At 36.3% G+C, this 18,317-nt stretch overlaps 1 protein-coding gene across 2 annotated transcripts in view; it reads left to right on the forward strand.

The window, feature by feature from the left end:
• Positions 1–18,317, forward strand: part of LOC101426402 (zinc finger protein 596-like) — a 192,454-nt gene that overhangs the window by 134,452 nt on the left and 39,685 nt on the right. The window lies entirely within an intron of this gene.

Raw genomic sequence — 18,317 nt, forward strand, 5'->3', positions numbered from 1 at the left:
TAAAGATGGACTTGCTCTGTTTAAATACGGTAAAGAGCAACAAGTAAGTAATTTCCAAAGGTGTGAAATTAAGAGAAATTTGAGTTTTGGGCAAAAGTGAAAACTAAGACCAAGAATCAATAGTGAGACCTCTAGGATGATGGCATCAAAGTAGTTCAGACAGAGTTCAGCTCTCTTACAGATTAGGGAGAAAGCAAAGAAGCCATCCCAGGGAGCTGCTTTGGGGACCCGCAGATCCAGAAAGTGCTGCATACCTCACCCAGGAGGGACTAGGGATGGAAAGACTAAGAAGCCAAAAGGAAAACTGAATTGCTGACCTCATGACTGGGAATGATACTCATCTTCTCACCCTTTAGGCAAACAGCTTTGGTAAAATCTGTGCTTGAGAAGCCAAAGGATAGGGAAAAGAATATATTACTCCTGAGGAAGAGTGATTGTACATGAGAGGGCGTAGTGTGCTTTCTCTTCCTTGAATTTAACCAGCATAAGTCAGGTTTGAATCTCTGGCTCAGAAGCTCCAGTCAGTGGAAATGGAAAGATTCATCTCAGTGGAAAAGTCTGTCAGAGAGTAACATCTGATGAAAAGGATGAAAAGTAAAAGAAGACAAGGCTTGTCTCTTTTTTTCATTGCCCAGGCAACTTAGATCTGGTCTATACTCAATTAGTGGTTCTCTGACCCTCTTTTAATAATGTAGGGCAATCTTAAGGTTTCAGGAAAAGAACCAAAACTCAAAGAGCTGAGAAATAAAACCACTAGGTATAAGAAAGAAATTGATCAACAGAGTAAAAAGCAAACAAAATCAGTTGCCTGCATATCAACAAAAAATTTTAAGCCATACTATGAAACAGGAAGATATGGCCTGACCAAAGGAACAAACCAAGATTCCATATGAAATACCAGATGAAACTAATCAATGCTGTTTACACAAATCTCCTGAATTGTAGTAGTTGAGGGAAAATATGACTAAAGAGATAAAGGATATTATGATGACACTATGTAAGCATAAAGAACATTTTTAAATCCTGCAAAGGAAAGTAGCATAGCTTATGGGAAAGAAGACACAATGGATGATAGTAAAAGTATAGTAGAAGTGGGAGCTGATGTGGCTCCGTGGTTGAATGCCAGCTTCCCACATATGAGGTCCCGCATTCATTCCCAAGCCCCAGTACCTAAAAACAAAAACATAACAAAACAACAAAACCATTAGTGGCAAATAATAGCAGATTTGAAGTTATTGAGAACACAGTTAATGAATTGGAAGAGAGGGCATCTTAATTGAAAAGACAGAAAAAACAGAAAGACAAATGGAAAAAAATAAAAAGGGTCTCAGGGAATTCAGCTGTAGTGTGAAATACACAAACATGCATTTTTGGGTCCAAAAAGGAGAAGAGAATGAGAAAGTCCCAGGAGAGATCAGTGGTCAAGTTTTTGAGATCTATTCTCTTAGAGTCCATAATTCAATACAAGAAACTTTTGCATTAAATGCGCAAATATTCATAAGCACAACAACTGCATATTTTTAATAAAAAGAAATTTATTTTCATATATATCAGTATAGGTTTATATTTCACAATGATTTTATAGTGGATTTGCAAAACCATATTCAGATTTTAAAAATCGACTAAATTAGGAAATTAATAAAAGTAAAATCCTTCAGTTCTATTCAAATATAAATTCAAATTCATAGTAAGAAAATAATAACTTGCATAATAATTATGTTAGGTACTTAAATATTAATTTTTGCCATACAAATCAAATTAATATAAAACCAGCTTCTCATTTTATCTAGGAGAGTTAGTAAGAACAAAATTCCCTAGTGATTTCTATGTGGCCTCTGTGCTACTACTCCCCCCCCACACACACACACATATGCTCCTTCTCACTAACCTGTTTCATTTTTTCATGTTAATTTATATCACAGATGTTCGTATTTTTTCTTCATTTTCACTTTATTTTTTATTCCAGGCTTCCTCCAGAAAATTCAAGTTCTTTTTCCCAAAAAGAACCATTGTATCTGGTTCTCTGTTCTATCTCTAGCACTTTGAATATGTGCTGTTACAAAGAATGAACTGTAAAGTATTTATTTAATTAATAAAGCAACCTTTCAATCATCATTCTCAATGGCCCATATCATCATTTTCTAACATCATAAGAGGATTTTAGCGTTTCCATTATCTTTTAAGTGCAATCAAGGTGATGAACAGAACACATCTCTTTGAATGAAACCCTGATTTAGTTAATATCAGCAGTCTCTGCAATCAGGAATTGGACCATTTATTGGATTTATTAAGAGTTAAGAGTTTTCCCTATACAAAGGGAATACAAAAAGAGGTTGCACTGTGACATAGAAAAAGAAGCTAAACTTTGGGAGAAGAGCAAATTGTGGCTTTTCTGTGGAACTTGCCTCAGAATTGAGTAGATGTTAAGGTCCTTTCTTATTTTTTGGATTCTCAGGAGTTCTCTAAACTATGAGATGTCACCTAGCCTTCCCCTATTACCATTTATACATATTGTCAATTTTCATATCTTTATTCTATCAAAATGCTATCTTAAAATATTTAAATTTTATTGGTATGTGATTTTTACTTCCTCAGTTGACAATTCTCTTGTCAATTGAGGAAAAATTTTTTCAATGAGCTGCAATTAGTGGGTTTATCCTCACCTCCTGCTCATTCTTCAATGCACTCTGATATGGCTTACAACTTCCGCACTTACATACATTACCCTTGAGGGTCTCTTTACCTCCATCTCAGTGAAACCACTGAAAGCTTCTTCACCTTACAAGATTCCTCAGCAAATTATCTAATTTCCTCCTTCTGTCATCCATTTCTGTCCTTGCTTCCTAGATAATAATCTAGGATTTTTTCTGGCTGAAAGTTTTATATATTTTCAAGCTATTTCTAAAACATTATATGTTGAACTCCTCAGAACTCAGTCCCAGCCCTTCCTTTACTTCTATCTTTCTGTCTAGGCAATACCTTTCATTCCTTTGACCTCATTTATCATCTCTGTTTATAGAAAATCTATATGAAAATATCACATCTGAGTTCCACACCTGAGAATATATTCTGCAATGAGATCTCATTGTTTAATCACCAGTAACTTTGACTCATCACCTTTTGAAAATATTGCTCTTCTTTAGTAATACAAACCAGATTGAATGAAATTACCTATCACACAGTGACTCAGTAAAGAAACTTTGGAGTTATTATTAATTCAAAATATTGGTATTTCTATGAGTGATTTTCTGTCTCCAAAAACGAAATAAGTCCAGATTATACATGCAAAGTAACCTTGCATTTTTTCCTTTATATTGTCCCTTCTAAAGTGGCTCTTAAAGCAGCCCCAGAGACACTCTAGTGCTAGTATGACTCCATGCTTTTGTACAGGCCTAGTTCAGAGTTGACATCCAACATATACACATTTATGAAAACAGAAATTATTACTACTATGAAGAATAGTCTGGCAGTGAGTGATCAGAACAATCACATTGTGATTCTTGGCACATCAGAATAGACACACTAAACTAAGCCACGAAGTAAAAGTCTTATTGGCCAGTGGAGGACAGGAGATCTAATTAATCTCAAATCTGCCTATCAATTTAGGAGTTTTCCTACAGCTTTAAACAGATTTGAAATAGCGAAAAATAATCACTAAGATGAGATCTCTGAGAAGGGGCTGCGGAATTTCTCTAGTGTTCTGCTCTGCTTAACATCAAGATGCGCATTTTGCTGTTTGACCTAATGTAAGGGGGAAATGGAAAGGAGAAATGAGTTTATATGGCTACGAGTCTCTAAAAAAGAGTCTGGAGGCTGTCAGAAGGATTGCCCTTATGCACAACTGAGCAGAGTCTGAGAGACAGATAAAGCAGATACAACCCCCAGGTATTGGTTCCTTTGAGGGCTAAAGAGACCCATGGAAGTTATGGTCATGGCCGATGGGGTTAACTAGCAGGTCAGATGGCCCCTCTTTGGAAATGGTGTTTACTTGTGATGAATCTGGACTCAGATGGGATCTCTCTTCATAAGACTTTCATGCTAATGTGCTGGAGGTGCAGTTAGTGTTGGGGTTTAAGATATATTTAGGGGATTTGAATCTCTGGACTGACAATGTGATAGCCAGGTCCTGAGCCTCAACAGACTCCAGCACCTACAATCTGATTCATTGGACTCACCACACTCAGCTAAGATGGAGTTGAAGAAGGACAACCACCACACCATGGAGCCTAGAGTGATTACAACTGAAAGTGGGAGGATTGCATCCAGCATCCATGTGGAATCTGAGCCTCCTCTTGACATAGAGGTGCAATGGACACAACCAATCCAATGTCCACATAGAAAAGGTGGCATTGGATTGGGAAAAGTGGACATGGTGGCTGATGGGTATGGGGAAAGGCAGGAAAAGATGAGAGGTGGAGGCGTCTTGGGGACATGGAGCTGCCCTGGATGGGACTTCAGGGGCAATCACCGGACATTGTAAATCCTCACAGGGCCCACTGGATGGAATGGGGGAGAGTATGGGCCATGATGTGGACCATTGACCATGAGGTGCAGATGTGCCCAAAGATGTACTTACCAAATGCAATGGATGTGTCATGATGATGGGAATGAGTGTTGCTGGGGGGGGGGAAAGGTGGGGTGGGGGTGGTGGGGTTGAATGGGACCTCATATATATATATATTTTTTAATGTAATATTATTACAAAGTCAATAAAAAAAAAGTTGAAAAAAAAAAAAGATGCGCATTTTGCAGAGTTCCAGGAAAATGGCATCGTAGTAGTCAGGGCTCAACTCTCTCACAAAACAACAGAGAAGGCTGAAAAAACTGGCTGAGGGAGCAAATTTTGGAGTTAGCAGACCAGGACAGTGCTGTAAATATGCCAGGTGGGTGAGTGACAGAGAGATGAAGAATCCAAAACAAGAAATGTGACTTGCCAAACCCCCACAGTGGCTGGGGAGGACCCCATCCCCCACCCTTAAGACCTTAAGCCTGGAAAAAATTCCTGGCTCACTTCAGCCAAATGAGAAGGAACAGACATCTTCCTCCCTGTCAGCTATCACAAGGAAAGAGGGGGAGAGCACCAGAGAGTAGAGAGTTGTTTCTCTTTAATACATTCAGGTAGCAGGATTTGCTTTGAATCTCAGGTCTGGCCACACCAGAAACATAGGGAGGTGGAGGTTAAAAGAAATCTTCCTGGAAAATTTTACTGATGAGTACCATCTGCTGGTGGTAAGGAAAATGCAAGGAGAAAAACTGCATTTAATTCTCTCTTTAACCTCAATTTTTGGGATAAAAATCTGTACCCATTAGTGAATCCCTGGTCTCATTTTAGTAACATAAACTCATCAGTTTTAAAGACTCAGAATAAGTTAAATGAAAAATCAAAGAGCTGTGAAAAAAAAAATGATAGAAAAGAGAAAGAAATTGACATAAGAGTAAATTCACCAACATCAACCAAAAATTACAAGCTGTGTTAGGAAACTGGAAGAGATGGCACAACCAAAGGTACAATCCAAATATTCTGATGATACACAGGATTTAAGATAACTAATCAATGATAATCACACATGTTGCCTGAATCAATTCAAGTGATTGAAGGAAAATATGACTAAAGAGATAAAGCATATTAAGAAGAACTGGGTGATCATAAAGAAGAATTTGAAAGCCTTCAAAAAAAAGTAACAGAGCTTATGGAAATGAAGGACCGAATGGATAAGATTAAAAACATATTAGAGGCACATAAGAGCCTATTTGAATTGCTCTCAGACATAATTAGTGATTTCAAGAAGAGAATACCTAAACTGGAAAATACAGGGGAACAGAAAGAGAAAAGAATGGAAAAACTGGAACTGAGTCAGAAAACTGAATGACAACGTAAAATATGCAAACATATGTATTATCAATGTCCCAGAAAGAAAAAAGAATGGAAGACGGGCATAAAGAATATTTGAGGAAATAATGACAGAAAACATCCCAACCCTTATGATAGATAAGTATCAATATCCAAGAAGGAAAATGTATCCCAAACAGAATAAAATCAAATTGACCTACTGTGAGACATGTGCTATTTAGAATGACAAATATAAGAGATAATGAAAGGACTATGAAAGCGGTAAGAGAAAAGGAATCCATCATATACAAAGGAACATCATAAGATTAAGTGCCAACCTCTCATCAGAAGCCATGGAAGCAAGAAGAATGTGGTATGATGTATTTCAGGTACTCTAAGAGATAAACTGCCAGACAAGAATGTGTGTCTGGAAAAACTGTTCTTCAAAAATGAGCATGAGCTTAAAGTCTTCACAGATGAACAAAAATTGAGAGAGTATGTTGTCAAAAGACCAAAATTACAAGGATAACAAAGTTGTGCTGCCATCTGAAAGGAAAAAACAAGGGTAAGATACTTGAAAAACAAGAGTAGAAGTGAAGAATATTAGGAAGGGTAAATTAAAGTGTACAGAGGCAGACAATAGTAAGATACGACAACAGAAAACCAAAGGGTAAAATGGACAAAATAAGTAAAGCCTTTATATTAATAATATTAAATATTAATGGCTTGAATTCCATTATTGAAAGACATACAGTGATAAAATAGATTGTTAAAAATGAGTTATCTAAATGCTGTCTACAAGAGACTCACATCAAATGGAAGGACACATAAAGTTTGAAAGTGAAAAGTTGGCAAAAGATATTCCACACAAATAGTAACCAAAAAAGAGCTGGAGTAGATAGAGATACTAGTATTAGACAAAATAGATTTAAAGTGCAAAATCCATAAGGGGTGAAGAAGGTTATTTTTTATTAATAAAAGGAGCAATTAATCAAGAAGAAATAACCATACTAAATATTTACTTCATGTGGGTCCCCCAAGATACATGAAGCAAATACTGGCAAAATGATAGGAGAAATAGTTGTCTCTTCTATAATAGTTGGAAACTAAATACACCATTCTCCATGTTGGATAGAACATCTGTTAAGAGGATAAAGATACAGAGAGCTTGAACCATAGGATAAATGTACTAGAACCTAATAGGCATGTATAGAGCATTGCACCCCAAAGAACAAGATATACTTTCTTTTCAAATACTTGTAAATCCTTCTCCAAGAGATACCATAAGTTGGGTCACAAGACAGGTTTCAGTAATTTTGCAATTATTGAAATTATGCAAAACACTTTCTCTGATCATAATAGAATGAAGTCGGAAATGAATAATGGATGGAAAATGGGAAAATTCATAAATATATGATTAAACCACACTCTTAAATAGTGGATCAAAGAAAAACTTGCAAGAGTATTCAGTAAATATCTTGAGAAGAATGAAAATGAGAATACAACATATCAAAACTTATGAGACACCACAAAGACTGCTGAGCAGGAAATTTATAATGCTCAACGCCTACATTAAAAAAAGAATAAGATCAAAAGAAGCTGTGACAGTGGAGCCTTAAGAAGAAGAGGAAGAGGTAGGCTGAACCCTCACAGAGACTGGCAGCTGTGTTTCTCCAACACATGGCAACAGACTTTGGTGAGAGAAGTAACTTTTTATGGCCTTATGACTCTAAGATTCTACCCCAAATAAAAATCCTTTATCAAAGCCACCAGATTTCTGGTACTTTGCATCAACAGCACTTTGGGCTGACTAATACAAAGAAGAAAGTGTTAAAATTGAAGATCTCAGTGCACACATGAGGAACTAGAAAAGATCAGCAAACTAATCCAAAACCAAGTTCAAGGGAAGAAATAGTAAAGATCAGAGAAGAAATAAATGAAATGGAGAACAAATAATAATAATAATAATAATCAACAAATCCAGAAGATTGTTCTTGGAGAAGATCAGCAAAATAAAAAAAATCATTAGCTAGACTGGCAAAAAAGAAGATTAAAATAAAAGCAGAAATGAAAGAGAGAAATGAGAGGCCCCAGCAGAAATGAGAAATCATAGGAGGACAATATGAAAATTTTTTGCCAAAAAGCTAGACAATGTAGATGAGGGGGACAAATTCCTAAAAATATATGAACAACCTACATTGACCCTAGAAGAAATAAAAGGCCTCAAACCAATCACAAGTGAAGAAATTGAGTCTTCAAAAACCTCCCAACGATGAATAGCTTCACAGATGAATTCTACCAATCAAAGATGATCTAGTAGCAATCTTGCTCAAGCTCTTCCAGAAATTTGAAAACAAAGGAACACTAGAAAACTCATTCTATTAAGGCAACATCACCCTGATACCAAAACCAAAAAAAGAACTATCAATAAAATCACAGACCAATATCCCTAATGAATATAGATGTAAAATTCCTTAACAAAATACTTGCAAACTCTATCCAAAAGTACACTAAAATAATTATACAAAATGATCAAGTGGATTCTATGCTAGGTATGCAAGGGTGGTTCAACACAAGAAAATTAATTAATGTAATAAACCACATTAATAGATTGAAGCACATGATCTTGATTGATGCAGAAAAGGCTTTTGACAAAATACAGCATCCTTTCTTGGTAAAAAAACACAATCTAAAAGAGGAATAGAAGTAAGTTTTCTCAGTATGATAAAGTACATATATGAAAAACCTACAGCTAGCTTGGCCTCTATAATGAATGTTTGAAAGTTTTCCCACTGAGATCAGGGAGAAGATAAGCATACCCACTGTCACTGCTGTTATCTGATATTGTGCTAGAAGTTCTAGTTTAAATAATTAGACTGCATAAAAGGAATAAAATCTCCCAAATAGGAAAGGAAGGAGTAAAACTTCTACTCTTCACTGATGACATGACCTTATATAAAGAAAATCCTGAAAAATCCACAACAAACCTAGTAAATCTAATAGATGAGTTCAGCAAACTGGGGGGTGTTGTGGGAAACTGGCTTACCTGTTCCTCATTGTAAATGTTACACCTGTTCTATTGTAGATGTTGCAGTTGTTGTGTGGCAATTTTAATAGCAAATAGCTGCTTGGTAGTTTCCATTAAATAAAAGGTGGAAACTAGGGTCAAGACTCATTTCCAGAAGCTGTGAGTCTGCTTGTATTCTTGTCAGTGACACTGGGAATCTGTATCTCTTTTTGTAGCATCATCTTGCTGCAACAGCTCTCCATGTGTGTGGCACCACCCTAGGCAGGCTGCACTTTTTTGTGCTGTGCAGCTCTCCTTATGGGGTACACTCATTGTGTGTGGGGCTCCCCTACATGGGGGGCACCCGGGTGTGGCATGGCACTCCTTGCATGCATCAGCACTGTGCATGGTTCAGGTCATCACATGGTTCAGGAGGCCCTGGGTTTGAACCCTGGAACCCCGTGTGGTAGATGGATGCTCTATCCATTGAACCAAATCTGCTTCCTTTTATAATTCAACGTTTCTTTTCCAGTTTTCCTCCTCTCAATTTCTTTCTTAATCTCTTTCTGTCCCCAAGTCATACTTGCTTTATGATGCCATGCTTGAACAAGTTCTGTAGTTTAAATACTTTGAGGTAAAGCCATTCTAGTCTTCAGAATGAGACCAAGCCATGCAATTTCCAGCATCTGTCTCTCCATCTGCATGACAAGAGGTTCTGGGTTCCACAGGAACTTTCATTGTCTCTTGGTGTTCATGGCTTTATCTGACGAGCTGGTACCCACACAGGACCTTCTCCTGCTCCTGGGGAAATACAGTCAAACCCTCGAGGACTTTGAAGGCTTTCCAAACCACTTGGGGCTCTATGCTGTTACAACCACTTTAGTTTTAATCAAGGTAATCCTTCCCTTCAGGTCCCTTTTCATGATGCCAGTTGCTGCGGTCAGCTCAGCAATACGTTGGCTCAAAGGGAAGGCAATGCAGAGCTTTATGAAATAAAGGGACAGAGAGAGACATGAGAGAGGAGATAAAGATGGGACCAGAGGCTCACACCTTCTGGAACTGAGAGAGCCTCGACCCTAGTTTCCACATTGTATTTATTGGAAACTACTGAACAGCTGTTTCCTATCAGAACTGCAACATCATCTACAATAACACATAACAACTGCAACATCTGCAATAAGGCAACATCTGCAATAGAAAAGGTGAAACTTTCCCACAGGTGGAGTAAAAGATTAATATGCAAAAATCAATAGCATTTCTATACACTACTGATAAGCCATCTGTAGTGGAAGTCAGAAAAAACAATCCATTTATAGTAGTGAGAAAAAGAATCAAATATTTATGAATAAACTTATCCAAGGACATGAAGAATCTGTATTAAGAAGACTGCAAAACTTTGCTAAAAGAAAATGAAGATGACAAATAAATAGAAGGAAATTCTGTGTTCTTGGATTGGAAGACTTAATATCATTAAGATGTCAGTTTACCCCAATTGATTTACAAATTCCAGACAATCCCAATAAAAATCAAAATAGCCATTATTGCAGAAAAGGAAAAGCCAATTATCAAAAACATATTTGGAATGGTAAGGGGTCACAAAAACCTAGAAACATCTTTAAAAAGAAGATCAAAGTTGGAGAACTCTCACTTCCTGACTTTAAAGCATATTGTCTACTGTGGTAAAACTGGCATGCAGATGGACACATTAACTGATGGAAACTAATTGAGAACTCAGAAATAAAACTCAGATATATAGTAAACAGATTTTTGGCAACGTTGTCAAGCATATCCATCTGGGCCAGATCAGTCTGTTCAACTAATCGTGCTTTGAGACTGGATAGCCATATCCAAAAGAAAGAAAGAGGACTCCTTCCTTATGCCTTGTACAGAAATTAACTCAGAATGGATCAAGGACCTAAATAAAAAACTGACAACCATGAAACTCTTAGAAGAAAATTTAGGAAAAGTCTTCATGTTCTTCTGATAGGTGATAGTTTCTTAAACTTATACCCAATACACAAGTAACAAAAGAAAAAACAGGTAAATTGCACCTCCTCAAAATTAAAATCTTTTGCATTTCAATGGGCTTTGTCAAAAGGGTGGAAAGGTGCCAGACTGAATGGAGAAATTTGGGAATCATTTATCTAATGAGTGTTTTCATATGCAAACCTCAACAATAAAAAGACAAACTACTCAATTAAAAAATGGTCAAAAGACTTGAATATACATTTGTCCAAACATGAAATACAAAGGGTAAAAAAAAACACAGAAAAGAATGTTAAGCCTCACTAGTGATTTGGGAAATGTAAATCAAAACTACAATGAAATGTTTCACATCTATTAGACTGGTTATTAATAGAAAGTTGGAAAACTATGAGTATTTGAGAGGATGTGGAGAGATAGAACACTTATTCAACGTTGGTTGGAATGTAGAATACTACAGCCACTGTGGAGGGAGGACTTTGAAGGACTGTTTGACAGATCCTGAGGAAGTTGAATATAAACTTGCCATGGGGCCCAGCAATACCATTAATAGGTATATACCCAGAAGAAATGAGAGCAGTAACATGAACAGACATCCGCCAACCTACATTCTTAGTGGTATTATTCACAATTGTCTGAAGATGGAAACAACCCAGGAATCTGTCAACTGATGAATAGATAAATAAGCTGTGATGTAGACACATGATGCAATATAATGTAAGAAGAAGTCATGAACCATATGACAACTTGGATGAACATGTAGGACATTATGTTGAGTGAAGCAAGCCAGACTCAAAAGGGCAAATATTGTGTGATTGCCCTAGTATGAATTAAATATATTGTGCAAACTCATGGGGTTAATAATTATATTTTCACCAGAAAATATAACAATGGTAGAGAATGGAAAGCTGAGGGTTAGGGTAAATCTGCGCAGAATTAGTAAAATTTGTAAGTCTTTGGAAGTGAGTAAAAATGGTGAAAGCACATCATAGCATTTTTATAATAATTAGCAGAGTGATTACATGGATATGACAGTGATTGAAAGGGAAACTCAAAGGACCTGTGATTACTAGAAGGAAAGCTAAAAATGTAACATTGTGAAACCTCTTGTGGAAAACAAATATGGGTAATATTGCATATATAAGACAGTTTTTACAAAATATAAATACAAATAATCTAGAGAGACAAACAGAATAGCAGGTATGTATGGCAGGGGAAGCAAAGTGATTTAGGGGTGATGAGTTTTTTATTTGCTTGTTTCTCTGGTTTATTAGTATTATTGGAATAATAAAAATGCTCTAAAAATGATTGAAGTGATGAATACACAACTAAGTGATTATATCAAATACCACTAATTATATACTTTGGATGGATTTATTCTTTATTAATATGTATCAATAAAATTGTTTTGTTAAAACCATGCATATTGTTCCTGGTGCTTAGTCTCATGGTGAAAATGATAAAAGAATGAGTGAAGCATTAAATGTTTACAGCTTACATTTTTCTTTACAAAGAAGAACAAAAAATCTGGTTAATATCAGACTAGGCAGGACTATGTGCTTTTCTACAGAAACTTTATGTCTATCCTAAGGAGCTTGTTGAGTTGCACTTACAAATTATTCTACTCATGCTCCAAAATCCCCCTGGTTATAAATTTACTTTCAATCATGGATTTAACTTTTGTGATTGGTCATTATGCATTCTGGCTACTTCCTACTGAGATGGGTGTAGCTATGAATTATCTTGATGGAAGGGTTGACCAATGATGGGTAAGTAATATTGATTGCTGTTCAAGAGTTCGAGGTGGGTTTCAGAAGTACTCTAGATGAAAAAAAGATTCAAAAATTAGTTGTTTCATTAATCAACTACATAAGGAGGTAAGACCTTTAGAAATAAAATGCTTATGATTAATAAAATAATCACTAGGCCTGTTTGGAGGGTAATCTGTAGACTTGACACAACACCAGATGGAAGCCAACTAAATAATCATAGAAAATGAATTGATGTAACTTGAATTTGTTTATTCATGTATGTTGAGAGAGTGAAAAATGAGAATCATGAGGAATCACAGTACAGCACTCAACTTTTGTTATAGTTCATGCCTGTCCTTGAGAAACTGATAGATTGCCAAATGCATTCAATTTTGTACAATTGCTTTACACAAGTCATTTCAGAGATAATAAGGACTTTACTGTGATAACTATCATTTAGTACTTCAAAGAAAAAATTTTTGTAACTTCCACTCTAAAATTACATCTTCAGTTCCTATAGAAGGGACAAAAAAATGCTCCTAGATGGTTGTACCAATTGAAGATGGAATGGAAACATCTGACTTATAGTAGGAGTAAGTTACTGATAGCTTTATATGTGTATTTATATTTACATTTTATATAAATGGAATCATACACTATGTAGTACCTTATGTGTGATTTCTTTTAATTATTTTTTTTATCTAATACTAACATCTTGTAGTATGAACGTATATTTATTCAGTTTCAAAGAAAAATGGTCTTAACTGCAATATTACCCATATTCATATTTCAGGTGAGGTTTTACTGTGCTATATAGTCTCTTACATTTTTTTAGGTGTCTTTTTAGTAATATAAAAATGACCCTTTATACTTTGCCTTTAAACCACTATCATACACATATAAAATTTTGCTAGTTACAGGTATTATGTTGTACTTCCACTTTTTCTATCCATTTCCAAAGATTAATACACATCCTTTTACTAATTCTGCACAAATTAAAACTCAGTTTTCCTTACTGAAATTATTAACTCCAAGAGATGATACTATATATTTAGTTCATAATAGGACAGTCATACAGTATTTCTCCTTTTGTATCTGGCTTGTTTCCCTCAGCATAATGTTCTCCAGGTTTTCCATGTCTTCATATGCTTCATGAAATCATTTCTTCTTACACCTGCATAAATATTCCTTCATGTATATACACAACAGTTCATTCTTTGATCAGTTTTTGGAGACCTGGGTTGTTTCCATCTTTTGGTAATTGCATATAATGCCACTATGAACATCCTTGTGCAGATGTCTGTTCATGTTGCTGCTCTCAGTTTTTCTGGGTGTATTCCTAGTTATCATATTGCCTGGTCACAGGGCAAATCTATATTTAATTTTTTCGGAACTGCAGAACAGTACTCCACAGTGGCTTTAACATTCTACATTCTATCTTTTTAATAATGGCCATTTTAATAGTGTGAAGTGATATCTTATTGTTGTTTTGATTTCCATTTCTCTAATTGCTAGCAATGTTGTATATTTTTTCATGATTTTTGCCATTTGTATTTCTTTTTTTCTCCCCCTCCGCTCCCCACACCCTGTTGTTTTTGCTGTCTGTGTCCATTCACTGTATGATCTTCTGTATCCATTTCTCTTTTTGTCTTCTCTTCTCATCTTTCTCTTCCATGATTCACTGGGATTCATTCCTGGTGACCTCTAATGTAGAGAAAGGCTCCCTGTCAATTGCACCACCTCAGGTCCTGGTCTCTGCTGTGCTTCACCTTGACTCTCCCCTTCATCTCTCTTTTGTTGCATCCTCTTCTTGCTACATGACAATTGCATGGGCACTGTCTCACCATGTGGGCACTTCTGCAAGGGCATCGACTCACCACATGAATGCAGGCTTGCTGCTCAGGCACTGGATAACCACGTGGGCACTCAAGTGGGCACTTGGCTCACCACACAGACACTTGGTTCATCATGTGGTCACTCATGCAGTCACTGGCTCATGGTGTGGGGACTCGCTCACCACCCAGACACACATGTGGGCACTAGCTCATCACATGGGCTTTCATGCAGGCTCTCAGCTCACCATGTGGGCACTTGGCTTGCCACATGAGACTTGGATCACTGCATGGGTACTTGTCTCACCATGCAGGCACTTGGATCATCAAGTGGACACTGGTTTGCTGTGTAGGCATGCTTTCTCTTCTTTTTCACTAGGAGGCCACAAGGATTGGACCTGGGCCTTCCCATATGGTAGGCAGTCTGCCTTAACACTTGAGCCACATCCACTTCCCTGTATTTCTTCTTTGGACAAATGTCTCTTCAAGTTTTTTGCCCATTTTTAAATTTTTCATTTTTTAAATTTTAACAAATCAATTTTATTGATATATATGAATAAAGCATACAATTCATCCAAAGTGTACAATCAGTGTTATTTGCTATAATCACATAATTGTGCATTCATCACTTCATTATTAGAGCATTTTCATTATTTCAATAATAATAAAAAACAGGCAAACAAGAAAATTCCTCACCTATCTCTCTGTTTCCCTGCTGTACATAACTGCTATTTCATCTCTCTGTTTCCCTGCTATACATAACTGCTATTTCTGGATATTCACGCATAGTTATTTATTTCTTTATTAAGCAGTTTTAATTGAGATATATTTGTATGCCATATGATCTATACAAATTCTTCAATCATTCACCTTTAGCATAATTTAATGTTGTACATTCATCATCATAAAATTTTCAGAACAATTTCATTACTACAAAAGGAAAGACTCCATACCCTAACATTCCTACCCCAGCCCAACATAACCACTGATCTAATTTCATCTCAATAATCTGATCTATACTTATACTCTATACAAATGGAATCATATAATATGCAGCACTCTGTCTGCTCTCCTCCATTCAGTACAATGTTTCCTTTTTGTGTGATATTAACATTTTGTAGTAATAATGTATGTTTGTTCAGCTTCAAAGAAAAATGGTCTTCTATATGCAATTCTACCTATATTCCTATTTCACTTAAACTATTTATATTTCACATAATCTAGTTCATAATAGTATAATCATACAGTATTTGTTCTTTTGTGTCTGGCTTGCTTCACTCAACATAATATTCTACAAGTTTATCCAAGTTGCCATATATTTTATGACTTCTTTTTTTTTTCCTCTTACAATTGCATAGTAGTCCACTGTTTGTGCACACCAAAATTTATCGATTCATCACTTGGTTTCCAACTTTTGACTATTGTGAATAATGCTGCTATGAACATCAGTGTGCAGATATCTATTTATGTCACTGTCTCAGTTCTTCTTGGAATATACCTAGTAGTGATATTTCTGGGTCCCATGGCAAGTCTATATTTAACTTACTTAGGAACTGCCAGACTGTCCTTCACAGTGTACCATACTACATTCCCACCAACACTGAATAAGCTTTCCTTACTCTCCACATCTTCTCCAACATTTATATTATACTGACTTTTTAATAGCACTTTGTCCATTTTTTATTTGAAGTTTGACCATTTATTTTTGAGTTGTAGCATTATATATAATCAATATGTACATATACATATCTATTATATTCCATGAATATTAAACTCTTATTGAACATGTGATTTTGGAATATTTACTGCCATTGAGCCAGCTGCTTTTTCACCCTTTTGACAAAGTCCTTTGATGTGCAAAAGTGCTTAATTTTGAGGAGTTCTCCTTTATCCATTTTTTCTTTTGTTGCTCATGCTTTGATATATGGTCCAAGAAACCACCACATACCATAGGTCTGTAAGATGTTCCCTTATATTTTCTTCTAGCGGTTTTATGGTACGTGATTTTATATTTAGGCCCTTTATCTATTTTGAATTGATTCTTGTATAAAGAGTGAGATAAGAGTCCTCATTCATTCTTTTGGTTGTAAATATCCCAATAAAACAGAACCATTTTTTGGAAAAACTGTTCTGTTAATATGGAATTGGTAGGTTTTTCAAAATCTAGATGGGTATAGATGAGAGGATTTATTTCTTGACTCTCAATTCTATTCTTCTGATCAATGTATCTGTATATCAATACCATGCTGTTTGAGCAGTGTAATATTTTAATATGTTTCAGGGTCAGGCAGTGAAATTCCTCCCACATTGCTCTTCTTTTTTAGAATGCATTTGCCTATTTGAGTGCATTTCCATTCCAAATAAATTGGCAATTGCCTTTTATATTTCTTTATAATAGGCTGCTGGAAATTTGATTGGTATTGCATGGGATCTTTAATCAGTTTGGGTAGTGTAGCAGTTTGATATTATTGATGAATTCCAAAAAGAAATATTGGATTATGTTTATAAACTGATCTTTTCCTCTAGGCATATTAGATTATATTGGATTCAGAGCTTTACTTGATTAAGTAATCAGGTAAACCTCTTGTGCCAGTAGGACATTGAGTAAGACATGACAAAGGACAGAGTTGATGGTTTTTGATGTAGGTGTTTGATGCTGAAGCCTTAAGCTGGAGCCCCAGTAGTAAGTACACAGAGGAAACAGAAGCAAACCCTGGGAAGAGAGGAACACTGAACCCAGAGAGAAGTAAGACCCTGGAAAGGAGGAATCCAAGAAGTATAAACCCTCACAGACATCTGCAGCCATCTTGACCCAACACATGAAAATAGACTGGTAAGGGAAGTAACTAATACTTTATGACCTGGTATCCGTAAGCCCCTATCCCAAATAAATACCCTTTATAAAAAGCAACCAAATGCATCAGCACACCTTGGCTGACTAATACAGAATTTGGTACCGAGGAGTGGGGAATTGCTCTGGGCTGGAACGGTTTTAGAAATGGGTAAGGGGTATTCTTTTGGAGGAATTGAGAGGTGCTTGATGAAAAAGACCTAAATTGTTTTGCAGAGACTCTTGATAGCAATATGGAGCCTAAAATTACTTTTGATAAGGCCTTAGAAAGAAGATGGAGGCTAAAGAGACTTATCTATGATGCCTTAGAAGTTAATGATGAAACTATTCTTGGAAACTGGAGGAAAGGCAATCTGTGTTTGAAAGTAACAGAGAACTTAGCAAGATTAACTCCCAGTGTTTTATGGAAGGTAGAATTTGAAAATGGTGAGCCTGGGCATTTAGCTGAAGAACTTTCCAAAATAAACCTGGAAAATGTAGCTTGGCTTCTGCTTGCAGCTTATAGCAAAAAGCTAGATGAGAGAGAGATACTGAAGACTGAACTATCAGGAAAAAAGAAAACAAACTGATTCTGGAGATTCCAAGTCCCTGGGAATCAAGCTCTCAGATGAATGTGCTCCATTGGAGGACTTAATTAAATTTGGAACTGGTAAATCAAGATTGAAGGTGCAGTTATCTAGGAAAGACTTGTGGAAAGTCTGTCTGATGGCTTGGACCCTTGCTTCCTGCATTCTAAACCAAAAAGTTTTTTGAGAGAGCTCTATGAATAAAACCACTGTCAGCCTGGAATAAAAAAAGACATGGAATGGAGAGATTGAAGGAGAAACAGCTATAAGAGAAAAACCATGGAAGCTGAGATCTGGAAATAAGATATCACTTTGGGCCAAGAGAGGAACCCCAACCATGTGTACAGAGAGGGTGAGTTTGCCCCAGCAGTTGAAGTGGGTGGATGTTCCTGTCTGAAGTTCTGGGAGAGTTTTGCTGCCCCAGCGTACAGAAATGGTAAGGCACATTACCCAATTATTAGGACAGTTAAGGTCAGCACCCCACAGTTCTGAGAGGG

This window comes from Dasypus novemcinctus, chromosome 19 (genome assembly GCF_030445035.2).
Source record: "Dasypus novemcinctus isolate mDasNov1 chromosome 19, mDasNov1.1.hap2, whole genome shotgun sequence".
Classification (NCBI taxonomy): domain Eukaryota; kingdom Metazoa; phylum Chordata; class Mammalia; order Cingulata; family Dasypodidae; genus Dasypus; species Dasypus novemcinctus.